The sequence below is a fragment of the Strix aluco genome, chromosome 4 (assembly GCF_031877795.1).
Source record: "Strix aluco isolate bStrAlu1 chromosome 4, bStrAlu1.hap1, whole genome shotgun sequence".
NCBI classification, from domain to species: domain Eukaryota; kingdom Metazoa; phylum Chordata; class Aves; order Strigiformes; family Strigidae; genus Strix; species Strix aluco.
The window spans coordinates 54885543-54899149 of NC_133934.1; the positions used below are offsets into that span (position 1 = coordinate 54885543).

Sequence of the window (13607 nt, forward strand, 5' to 3'; positions counted from 1 at the left end):
GTTAGGGTAGGAATTGCTCTTTTGATCTGCCATAGTCCAGCAATTCTACAGAAACATTTGGTCTTAATTGTATGATATGATAGTCAAATATGCTTTCTTTTTAATCACTGTTTGGATGATTTATTTTGTGTACATTCAATCTAATGGGCAAGTACTTTCAGAAGTAAACAGATTAACCAGCTCTTGAAAAACATATACAAAACATGATTCTAAATCTGCTTGTGGTGCATTAATCAAGTGGCAGAGTAAGCAAATATTGATATGTAATTTAATCTTACAAATTGTCCACAAATAAAGACATATGGTTTCAGACAGAGGGTTTCTGTATCTGGCCTTGGTCCATGATCAAGTATAAAACCCACTGCCTTGTAAGGCAGGGAAACATGAGTTTAAGTGTGTGCTGCTTAATCATCTGAACTACAGAGTTGAAAAAATACATCAATAATGGTTGTAATTAAAGGTGGCATAACAGAGGATGGAGCAGTGCTTTGGGGTAAAGTGACTCAAGAGGTAAAGTGACACAAAAAAAGGAAGTGGAAAAAAAGCAGATGCTAACTCCAAAAGCAGCCTCCTAAGCAGTGCACTGGGTTTGTGCATCCCAGCTGAACACATTTTTAGACAGACAGGTAATGCTTGCAGTGGGCTTTAGGGCAAGACTGTTAATGTTAGGGTGTTCAACATAACCCCACAAGCTGATCTGAAAACAGCTCAACAATGTTAGAAAAATTAACTGCAATAAGAAACTGCAAAGAATGTGCTGTAGGCAGAGAAACATCAACCTGTACTGTGGCAGGAATAAAATGCTTAAAATATCCTATTCCTGCCTAAAGGGAGCCAGTGCTTTAATGATACACCTTGTCTCTGAGTGACCCTGAAATACATCTGTTCTTTCTGCATCTGAGCTCCCGCTGCTCTGCTGTGCCAACCCCTGCACAGGTACAGTGACTCCTTCCAAATGGCTTGTGTGAAAGCCTGTTTAGAAGTGCAACTCCCAACAACATAAATCTCTGTTGCAGAGACTCCCCTGCAGCCCCTTCAGAGACCACACTGGAGCAGATAGCCACGCTGCTGCCCAAGGAGGACCCATGCTGCAGCAGGTGGATATTCCCTGAATAAAGAGCCCACACTGGAGCAGGTTTATCCTGAAGGTCTGCTGCCCATGGAGGACCCACACCAGAGCAGGGGAGCAGTGTGAGGAGAAAGGAGCAGCAAAGAGGAGCTAACATGGACTGTCTGCAACTGCCCATTCCCCATCCCCCCTGCACTGTTGGGCAGGGGGTGGTGGAAGAGTGGGGATGAAGGAGTGAAGTTGAGCCTGGGAAAAAGCGGTAAGGGGATAAGGTGTTATTTTAATTTTATCTTTATTTCTCACTATGCAAGTCTATTTCAATTAGCAATAAATTAAATTCATTTTCTGTAAGTCAAGTCTGTTTTGCCCATGATGGTAACTGATAACTGTCTTTTTCATCACATTTTGAGGAGGGGGAGTAACAGAACAGCTGGGTGGGTGTCTGGCTGCTGGCCAAGGTTAACTCACCATACATGCATATCAAAATCACTGTATCGAAGAAAGAACAAGGCTTAAGTTAGCACCTAGAAATCCAGCTGATGCTACCAGCAGCTCCAAGTGCACTAGGACTGTTAAGTTTCTCAATAAACCTTAAGACAGTTACACAGTTGGGAAAGCAGTTCTGACTGGGATTTTGGGTAAAGAGATTACAGTCAAACTAGTCATATCTCCCTTTTGCCTCCCAAGAAATGTAACTGTAAACTGAGTTGAAACTTATTTCCTGAAAGAAACAATGATTTTTGGAGAAGCCTAGTTTTTGCTTTGGCTAAACACACCCCTTGAACTGTAACACATAGGACAGGCACGCTCTTCTCCTGTCTGGTCAGGGCACTCGTCTGATATTCACTAGATGAACCACTCATGTAGGATATGATCTGTTACTTTATTGCAGGCTTAAACACAATTTACAACCCTCTGAATTCCTGTTTTATCTGACTCCCAATCGATAAAGGGCACACAGTGACTTCCGATATTTACGTAAAATAATTTTATTTAAATACCTGTTAAACTATTGTGAAGGTCAAGACCAAGGTGCATAAATCTCCTAGGGACAGCAAGGGCATGTGCAAAACACTAAGAAGCAATGGAGCTATAGGAAATAAATTCACAATGCAACAATGAGAGATTATGCAGTTGAGACCAGTGTGATTGATGAGCTTTATCATAGAAAAATTGCAAAAGCTCTCTGATTTCTTTTAGAAAGGATTATGGGTATCAAAACCTCAGAATTCATTATTCTGATAGATATCATATGGGAGGTATTTCAAGCATCTTTTAGCATGAAGAGACTTCATATTAGGATGCTATGCATTCTAAAGAGTCAATATGCATTTGGTTTCCTTCATTAGAAGAAAGCTGGATATACACAAATATAAAATATTGGAACAGCAGTACTGGATGTGAGTACAAATTAAAGACACTCTCCCTTTTCATATGCCACATCCAGGTGAGGACAAAAATCCTTCACTCAGACTAATTTTGATATTTCTATACTATGAAGTCCCAAATCCAAGAATGATTTTTCATAGAACCCTTAGTTTCTGCAGGAAATACTATATATGGTTGTCTTGCTAAATAATGCATTTTCTGTCAAGTGTATCCACCAGGCCATAAAAGGAATTGTCTCTATAGTCTACACCAGAAGGATGGTGTTCTCTACCAGGCTCCTCTGCAAACTAAAACTTTCCCGTGTCTTACTTCAGAGCTGTTGCATTCCCTCATTGCTGTGATTGCTGCTGGCACACACTCTGTCCTACCACACTCTGTAGTGCTGCTTACCAGTGCTGCTTTGGCAATTGTGTGCATGTGCAAGGCCAAAGAGTCACCTTCTACATACTAAGCTTTTAATCATTTCAGGAACTGTGGGTTCCCAAGCATATAGAAGGGGTGCAAGAAGGCAAAGCTGGCTGCACAAACTCTTGAATAAATTAGAAAAGCCTTAGGGCTCCTAGAGGCAGTTCAAGCACCAGGAGCTACCTACACTCTGCCCCTTGCACTGGTACCCCGTAAAAGTCAGAACTCAGAATGTCATACTATCTGGAGTGCAAAGTCTTACAATGTCACTGCCCACAACACAAGACACACGTTTCAAAACTGTTCCCTAATTGCACCGTGTCTGGCTCCTGCCTGCTTTTCTTACACTTCTCAGACAAACAGTGGTTTACTTTGAAAAAGCATGCAAAAGGCATGCCTCATTAGAGGCTGAATTCGGCAGCGTGCTCAGGGTCTCCGTGCCTCAGAGCGGGTGCTCAGCCGCCTGCAGAACGACGCTCTGTGATGCTATGCGCTAGTCAAAGATGTTAGTGTCATTATGCTCTGTACAAAGTGTGTTTGTTGTAATCAAATATGAACCAAAGTTCTGTGCTGCAAATTGGCAATTTTTTCACCTGCAAACTGTAAACAGAGCTTGTACAATTTGTGAGCCATGGATGAAGGCTTCCTGAAGTCCTTGGAAAAAACCCCACTTGTTCCAAAAATAACACAAGATGCAAAACAGCTCTGGCAGAAACAAGGAGAGTGAAAATGAAAAATCAGGTTCCTGAGAATGTCAAGACATCTTCCCCATCGGTGGTGAATTTGTGTATTTTACAGTGTTGAAATTCACTGTGAATAGCTGAATTTCCTGATTCTCCTTCATGATTTATTTCTAACCATGCATTCTTGTAAGGATTTCTGATCATCAATTTACGCTGTCGGTTTTGTTTGAAGTTAATAAGGTATGTTGTGTGGGAACTGTACCTATCCAATCTACTATGCTTCTTTATCCTGTAAAATACAATACACTGGATTATTACCCATTAAAAGGGATCACCATGCAGTGACAGAGAAAATGGCAAAGCAGCAGAAATCAAGAAAGGATTTAAAGTAGGTAGATCTGAAGGGTGAAAGGTTGCACCTGCTCTCCAGTATTTCCAGACTGTTCTTTTAAAATGTGTGTAGCTTGTTCATAATTGGAAGTGTGAGATGTCAGTTTTGATTCTGGCTTGTTTTGATGATTTCCAACTATACCAAATATGTTTTTTAAATGGAAAACAAAAGCGAGTGATCATTAGTGGCTCTTTCCCTGGTGCTGGATGTCATTAAATTATTAGCATTTTCCAGTCTGCAGAGTGCAGCATTGACATCTCTGTTACTCTAGGTACGGTAAGAGAATCTCAGCAATGTGTGGTTTGTATAATATGTAACGAGTTTGTAGCAAAGCCTTTTCTAGCTCCACTCTACTGGTAACATGCACCTTAGATAATACAACTGCATCATGCTACACTGCAAAATAGCATCAGTTCTTTAACTGGCAGTACCTTCCAAACACTTGAATCTTGTTCTACAGGTTGGTTGGTCCTCTGTAACAGAGAGTTATAAGCTAGAGTGAAATAAAAATTGAGCTAAATTTTTGCCCCAGATCTGAATTGGTATTTTTCTTTTTTTTAATGACAGAACATAATGAATTTTCTAATTTTGTTTTTCTGATATTATTTATTATTCTGTGATCTTTACATTATTTAAGGATGATATAATAATATATTAATAATTTGGGCCTCTATTTTCCATGTATTTTTATCTACAGTGAGTCTAATCTGATTCCTAAAGAACTATGTTGTTATTTTCACTGTATTAGAAATGAAACTGAAATTTCTAAAAGCAACGGATGTTATTTGGTTTCTGCATGCTACAGATGTTAATTGGGATCCAGCCTATGTTGGGTTTTTTGTTTGTTTGTTGGGTTTGGGGGATTTTTTTCCCCAGCATCTAGGACTTTATGGCAAGACTGTTAACTGCCTTTAATTAGTAAATTGACTTTACATTCACTGACATTTTCTTCACCTGTTTGTTTCACACTTAATTAAATGGAAATTACTTTGCAAGTGATAGAAGATAAGGTGTCATTTTCCGGTTGCATCTGATTGTGACTCTTCTCTTTTTAAAGAAGGAAATATTAACTGCCTGTCTCTATACATGCATCTCTTATCTTGACCAAATCAGAAGGACCAGATCTGCCATTGCCTTTCTCCACAGCTGCCTGGTCACCTCCGCACGCAGCTTCGTGGGAAGGGAACGCTCCCCTTCCCGTCTTGTGCAAGGAAGCCCACAGCAGTTCTCACCGGCTGCAGTAGGCTGACAAACAGCGCAAGCATTAATTGCTGTCTACATCCATTTGTGTGCTAAATCTGGCTGTTTTCTGTCTTTGGAGAAAATTGCATACGAAATCAATAAGCTCAGGGAAAATGGCTATAAAAATACAATTCTTTAAGTGGAAGGGAAGTAAATTGCCCATGCTGCTCAGGTAGTTTTGGATTTGTTGCCTGTTTCCATATGAGAGATTTCCTTCCCAATAACTTAAGTGTCAGAAATTATTGTTAGTCGGTGTAAGCCTAAAAGTCTGATGCATTAATCTTTATATATGTTCCCTTCTACTGCCTCTTGCTTTATTTATGGAAATCATTTTGCTGGAGTAATACCATAAGCTATACAACTTGTTTTCATGAGAAACTGAAGTTTTAAAAAATAACTCAAAATAAAACTAGACATGAAATATCATTTGAAAAGCACCACATAACAATTACAAATATTTACTACTTTCAGTAAATATTGCCCTGGTTTCTATGTAGGTGAAGCTTTTTAATACCGGTACAAGCCACTATTTATACCTCTTCTTTATCATTCAGGAGTTTAAAACCTCTCAAGTGCCACCTCCTTACTTTGAGGATTCACAGGCCACCTGTATCTTTTAACACATCCCCAACCTAAACAATAGATTTACATCTCTGAAAATAAACTCAGACTACATGTGAGAGCTTTGCCCATAGCATAGCTAGCAGCATTGGTTTTGGATAGAACAGAAAAATCTCAAGTTTGTTTGTTGCAAAAGTAAAGTAACTAAATCTCACCTGAAAGACAGCAAAATATAATATGAAAGGTCATTATTTACCTACAGTACTTCATCAGTGATTCTCAAACTGGTTTGATTCTTTAAGACTCACAGTGTGCTCCAAGCTCATGTACCAGGGAGACAGAGATTCAGCTTGGAAGAAAACTATCAGAGGAATAAGTACTGTAGACGTCATAGTGTTTACAGAGCCTGGTCCATGAACTAAATAAGGAAGATTATGAAATATGTGCAAATAAACTGATCTTGATTTGCATTTGTATCTCTGGAGCTGGGTATGCAAATAGCCATCTTTATGCACTAATGTTGCACCTGCAGGTATAATCAGAAGCACTGTTTCAGGTGTGTAATACCTTTGCCTTTGTATGAATGTGTCATTTTAAATTTTAAAAAAACCTTCTAAAATCTATGAAGAGCTTGTTGGTGGGGTACTGGGAAGAAGGGGAGATAGTTAAACTGTGATTTAGTTGTCATCTGGAAACCTCCCTCTAAACTTTTCTCATTATCTGTCATCCTGTGAAGCATCTCCAAGCGTATTATTCTGTTCTTATCCATGTTGCTAACAATCACACCAGGTAACTATTACAGTAACAGTGCAAGATGGACACCATTTCTACCTCTAAGTGGTGTTGTATGCTCATGATGTATGAAGTCAAAAATGTACCAGGATATTCTGCAGATATTTCAGGATTGTAATACTTTAATAGTAAGATAATATTTTGATCCATTGGATTTATAGATGCTGAAGGATTTGTGCACCTGCTTGACTTAGGCACACAGACACGACCATCATCAATCTTTTATGCTCACACTCAGCACCATATGTAAATCCTTGAAAGATCTGTGGTGTAAACGATATTCCCTTATCCCTCACCCCTGCCTATCTACACTAAAAGGGCAGATGCTATTCCCAGAATCAGTTCACTAGACTGCTAATTAAAATATCAATTCCATTAGTGAAACACTGCAAAACCTGCATTTTCTGATTTTGTTTTGAAAATAATGCAAAAAAGTGAGAAATGAATAAAGCACATAAGTTGTTGTAAAAGTGACTTAAATCTGATCCATACCCAGTGTTTATGATTAGGTTTATAAACAACCTCAATTCATATTTTTCACAAACAAGTTTAAGCTTTGCTGTGATTGATCAGAAACATGTTTCACTGGCTCCAATCCCTATCCAAACATGCTCATTTCAGTGTTAGCAACATCAACAGCCAAATTAGTTGGCAAAACACCTGGTAAACAGCTCAGAATACTTTTAAACCTCTTTGCAAATTGGTTTATAATTTCAGTACCAATAAAATAATAAGGCTTTTTACTCTTCAGTAACCTTGCCAAATATTTTATAATAGCTTGTTTGTTCTTCAGTTAGAAGTTTAGCAATTATTGTCCTGTGTATTACATGAGCCTACTAGTCCCAGTTTATATCATGAAATGGTAGCTAAATACCAGACAGGTCCCCCAGAGAAGATGTGGAAGGTCCATTTTTGCAGGATTTTAAGAACAGGTTAGACAGCACCAGGCAGGGATGGCTAACATGCTGCCTTTGCAAAAGCTGAACAGCTGAACTCAGTATTGCTGCTCCCCTGTTAGCCTGCTAGCTCCCCCTTACCCTGCTAATGTCCTGTGATCATTAGAAGCTGTTTATAAAATAGTCAGAAGAATAAAAAGACACAACCAATCGAATAAACGATTCCTACTTCCAAAAGCAGCAAATACTTTAAACAGAGGAAAATGAAAGTAAGAAATGTATGCTCCCAGGCCAGTTAGCATTCCAGATGAGCTTGTAGAAGCTCTCCAGATGAAACTGTGAGTTTAAACTGAGGTTAAACCAGCAGTTCCCATAACCCTATATGAGAACTAGGAGCATTAAGCACACCAGTCCAGCTAATATGAACAAATATCTTTCAACGGCCAATGCTGGAATATACATCAGATTTGTAGGGGTAGGAGTTCACATTTTAGAAAGCTGGAGAAAGAAAGAGTGCTAAATATTTCCCAACGCAGTGGCTGCTCGCACATGCTCACCTTGCCAGAGGCACCTGAAAAAAACTCAATGAACAAACCACCTGGGCTGGACAAATGCACATTTTCTAATGTGAGGCATTTAAATGTAAATCTCCGAACAACAAATGCAATTCTGCAGTTGGGTTAATCCTCTTCTGTACCTTGTTTGCTACCCACCATGACTCCCCCAAAACCGGACACATTCCCTCTCCTGACCCATCACCTCTGCTCCCTTTCTCTGTGCTCAGTATCCAGCAGACCCTGTCTACCACTTCAGTGTCCAAGGAAGGAAACCAGCCGGTTTTCTCCAAGTGCTCTGTGCACATGTCCGGGAATATAATATACGACAGTTGCAAGCTACCTAACAAAGGGTATGCATGTCTTCATGCGATTCTGAACAGGTGGCATTTTACCATGATCTCATATAAATACAAACAGAGGCTTTGATGTTTAAAATTTTTTACTGAATACTTGTTTTGTTCGTTATTCAGTATTGCCTGCTATCAAATTTGAAACAATTCTGGTTTGGTTTGTAGAGCTCCTTGCATGATAGGGCTCTGTTGTATGATGAGGATCAACTCCTACATACTACAGTCATGTAAACAGTAATTAATTACTCAAACAGTTTGTGCTCATCTTTGCAGTGCATTTGGGCTGTACAAACATTTTTACAAATGCTGGCAGCTGGCAAAATACTGGTAAACAATGAATAATACAACTTAGTTAATAACAGAAAACCAAACACATTGGTTTTATTACAAATCAGCTGTTGGTACTTGCAGAAAGCAGTATCTTTCCCCATATTGCTAATTACTTCAAAACATAAAAGGCTTTGAGCACTCTAAATTTCATAGCTTAATTACTCAAATGGAGAGAGATTTGCATTTCAGGTAGACAGACCCACTGGAATTGTTAGATTCCTGTTATCACTTTATTTTTTGACACCTAATTACAAATAAGTACTTTAGGCCAGATGACTGGTTGCATCCAAGATCTGCTGACACAGCAAACAGGCAGTAAAATAAGGGCAAAGTCAGCTTAAAGCCATCTTTGAAAGCTTGCACATCTTGGCATAGTTTAGAGTTTTAGATACACCTGTAATAATCTTCAGGAAGCAATTATTCTAAACAAAGATTTGGGCATTTCAGCAGCACCCAAGCCACTCCATCTTCTCACCATGTATTTCTACACTCTCTGAATCAGGGCTTGTCCCACTGCCACACTGCCCTGCCCAGCTGCAGGCATGTACGAGAGCTCTGCAAGCACAGGGTTCTGCTTGATAATAAGGAAACAAGTATGGGGCAAGAAATGTGTTTCTGGGACATTTTGATCAGGAAATCACAGGTCAACAGCGAGCTGTGTTAAAGTATCTATCCACCTTATGTTTTCTGTTTTTAACATGGGGAGTTGGCATAGTCTCCTAGCTAAGGAAAAAAAAAAGGTGGTTCCAAATTACAGCCAAACTGCATTTAAAAATTGAGCCCACCCACTGCGTTTAGAGGCACTGCCTTTTAAGGATTAGGTACAATTTCATTTGCATGCTGCAAATCGACAGCCGGCATCCACAGCATGCAAAGTTGCTTCATCTTCCTCTTTAGACGGCAATAACTAGAGCCAGTGGTTAAGCAATGGAAGTTCATTCAAAAGCAACATCTGTTTGCACTTCAGACTTCAAATCACACTGTTGTGTTTGCTTTTCATCAACACTTTAGCTGTGAAGAGCAGTGGCATTTTGCATAATATTTAAGAATTTGCTTATGTAAAACACTGAATTACTTATCAGATTTTGAAGAAAAATCTCATATCAAGTCATATTTTCTACATTCTTATTCTTATCTAGATTTAAAATGTGTATGTCTAATGTTCTTCCACTCCTTGTCACTGAGTTTTTGTTAGACAACATGTGCTGCTTTGCACATGAAAAGTGTTATTTCTGCAAAACTAGCCTTCTTCAGTTCTTTCAGTTCTTTTGGTTTGTGCTGATCCATGGTACACTGGCATCATTGACTACTACTACATGGCGGTACAGCATTGATCAAATTATCTGTACTCATGTGATAATTAGATCCTACAGATTCTGCTTGCTGACTGTTGAGAGTATCACTGGATAACTCACTCGCAAGTCCTTACAGCCCAAACAACGTAGGCTGATATAGTGACGGTGAGTTTAATCGAGCTGTGAACATTATATCAGCTGGGGGTCAGGATAGCAACTTCTGGTTTTCACCAAGAATACTGAGATTAGAGCAGTGGAGATGCACAAAGTACAGTGGATGTGAAGGTGGTTCAGAGGAAATTTATACCTGTAACCTCCAGTGGTGATCTGCATGATCCCTCATGCAGCTTTGCTGATGTTCTTTGAAGTCCTTCTTAAGGGAAATGCTGAAGTAAGTAAGAACAAAACTATAAAAGAAGAAAATTAATTTTGAATTATAACCATTTTTAAAAGTCCTTCAGGCTTCAACTAAGATGTCCAAAGGTGACCAGTCAATTTATGTTTCTCACTGGCAACACAGCAGAAGGCCCTGATCTTCAGAAAAGTGCTGAACCACCCAGAATATTTAATATACTACTGTACAATCTTAGAAAGCCAGGACACTCTTTACATAAAGGTGAAAAACTTAAAAATAAAAATTTTATTTGAGTTATACACTCTTCTTTTTCCCGTTGAGAGTTTTTATTTGTTTGTTTTATGAGACCATGACAGGCTACAGAGAAGGTGGGTAGTATGGAACTTCCTTTGTTCACAGTTGTGGGGACATTCCAGCTGCCTGTAGGACTATGACATGTTACAGACTGGGACTATGTGTGTTTTCCTATCCTTAGGTCAACGTCCTTGTACAAAGCTGCAACACTTTCTGGCTGAGAGATGGAGGAGAGTGAGGACAGGAGTATGCCATGGTCTGGTCGCGTTCCTGTCCAGAGCTGAGGCTGTCAAAACCCTCCATCACCGTGAGCAGCCCCTGCTTTCCTGCACAGGACTCTCCCACCCTTAGGCCAAGACTGTCCATCCCACATCTCCCTGACAGTCAGGACATATCTGTTCTGGGCCAGCTATGTCACCAGCCCCTGTGACACAACCACCATGTTCTGCCCGCTGTGAGACAGCCACAAGATCACTAGGGCTAGGGCCAGAAACTGGTGGCAGCCCTCTGTAACAAGGCCATGATATCACCAGGGCTGTCAGTGCTGCATCAGTGTGACACATCTACCATCTTCTACTACTCAAGTGAGAAGAAACAAAAAAGAAGAAGGAAAAAAAAGAAGAAATAAAAAATTTAAAAAGGGAAAATAACACCCAACAAGGGGTAATGCTGAGCTGGGAAGTTAAGTGCTAGAGCAGCAATTTAAAGAACAGCAGCTCAGCAATGGTTAGAAGGGAATTAAAAGCAACAGGTCCTACCCACTGCCCAATTTTAAAGATTTGTGTGGTGCTTGCTGCTGAGATTTGTGGGTTTGAAGGCTAAATTCCAGAAGAAAAATGCTTTTTGAGTTGACTGAAGGTAATATTTCACATCTTTGGAATGAAAGACATGTTCAGTGACAAACTGCATCCACAAGTGGCTGATAGTGCTGAGGATGCTTCATCATGGACTGCCAGACTCACATCTGTCTTTCCCTTAAATGAACCAAAGATATTGCCAGGGACGGTCTTGTGCTACACAATTCTGTTTGTCACTAGAACAAAATACAAAAACTGGCTTCCATCTGCTTGGTTCACTGTAGACTATTACATTCTCTTGAATTGACAGAACAAGAGGCAGTTGGGCACAAAATTAAACACGGGATGTTTGAATGTTTCCAGGGATGGGGTATCCTCCACCTCTCAGAGGTTCTCTCTGAAGATCAGGAAACACTTTTTCACTGTGAGGGTGACCTGGCACAGGTTGCCCATGGAAGTTGTGAAGTCTCCATCTTTGGAGATATTCAAAAGCCATCTGGACAATGGCTAGTCCTGAGCAGCCAGCTCCAGGTGGCTCTAGGTGGCCCTTCTTTAGCAGAAGGGTAAGACCAGATGACCACCAGAGGTCCCCTCTAGCCTCAACCATTCAGTTATTCCTGGAGGAAAAAAAAAAAAGGAAAAACAAAACCAAAAAAACCAACAACAACAGAAAAAGAGGGATCTACAGAGTGCATTTTCCTTATATTTTCTTTTATATTGGGGGTGAGTTGTGGCTTTGGGGTATTAGGGGTTTTTTAGTTTTCTTTCTGAGACCACATCATCAAGAAGTGGCTAATGAGAACTCAGGAACTATAGAAAACATCTCTCCTCTCAGAGAATTATGCAAGGTTCATGAAACTATCCTTTCTTTTTGAAAATCTTGTGTCAAACTCTGCCTTGCTCAGAAGAATGCAGAGCAAGATAAACTTGGTTAGATAAACTGCTGAGCCTCCTTTTCTCTTCCTAAGTGAAAAAAATAAAAAGATTACAGTTCATACTCACTGCAATTAAAAAAAAAAAAAAAAAAAAAAAAAAAACAAACCAAAACAAAACAACCCAAGAAGACTATTTATATTGTTGAATGATGACCTGTTAGGGAAGCAGACAGAGCCCAAGAAAGGTCCATGGATATAAAAATAAATTTTCAAATAAGGGTCTTATCGTATTTTTCTCTTCTGACTGTCCCACAGTGCTTTTTCAAAGGAAGAGCTCAGCACAGAAACTGGTGCTTAATTAGGTTCAATTTTTGCTTTGCTCTTGCAGTTCACCTTTAAAAGTTGAGAGCCATTGCTTTTCATCAGGTATGCCAGAAGGTGCTGGAAACAACACTCTGTGCAGTCTGTTTCAGATCCTTCCTCAGAGTCAGCAATTGTGCAGCTATCTCTCCACTCCCATGTCCCTGGAGATTTCTCAAGGACAGGCAGTCTATTCTTCTCTTTACAGTGTCCATATCCATCCTAATTAGTTTGAACCAGCCTATATGGATTAACGAGATCCCCTCAGTAAGAGGCTTTGCAGAAAGGGTGACCTCCCACCCTCCCAAGTTGTATGTGTGTGAGCTCAGTTGCAGATATCTGGAGCAGTGTACATGGTAGACCTGCATTCAGAAATGGCACAGGAGACTACTGTAATATTTTCCCTTTAATCTCTAGAAACCAGACCCTGAATTTTTCCCTTACACAATTTTAAACCAGTATGAATGCCACCAAAGTTGACAAAAAAGATTTCCGATGTCTACAGGCCTGACAGGATAAAATGGGTCCCTGAATGTACCCTCTCTGGACTTCAAGGACTTGATATGCTGCTTGTAATACTCAAATTATCTGGCCTTCTCATTTCCCTATCTAGGTTACCGTATTTAATGTGGTGCTATTAATCATATAAACACTACTGACTTTTTTCTGTTGTAATCATTGATTTCAGCCTATCTTCTGGAAGTTTTGACTGCTTTTATGAGGTTTCTGCTGTGGCAGAAACTAGGTTTGTTTTAATAGGATACCAAAACATGAATGCAGACAAATTGGAAGCTGTAGGTCTGCAACGATTTCCAATGACAAAGCTTTGGGAAACTTGATAAACCTGCATGTGAAGTAGTGTTGGAAGCTGATAAGGACTAAATGCAAAGACAAAAAAGCACAAAACGGGATTGTTAAACAGAACATATGCAAAGTTCACTAAAAAGGTGAGGTTTGATAGGACAT

General features: G+C 39.7%; 1 long non-coding RNA gene across 1 annotated transcript in view; it reads left to right on the forward strand.

The window, feature by feature from the left end:
• LOC141922296 (uncharacterized) overlaps positions 1 to 13607 on the forward strand; it is a 102152-nt gene that overhangs the window by 64593 nt on the left and 23952 nt on the right. The window contains exon 3 of the long non-coding RNA XR_012622944.1: positions 1017 to 1328. This is a non-coding gene — a long non-coding RNA (uncharacterized LOC141922296). The remainder of the gene's footprint in view (positions 1 to 1016; positions 1329 to 13607) is intronic.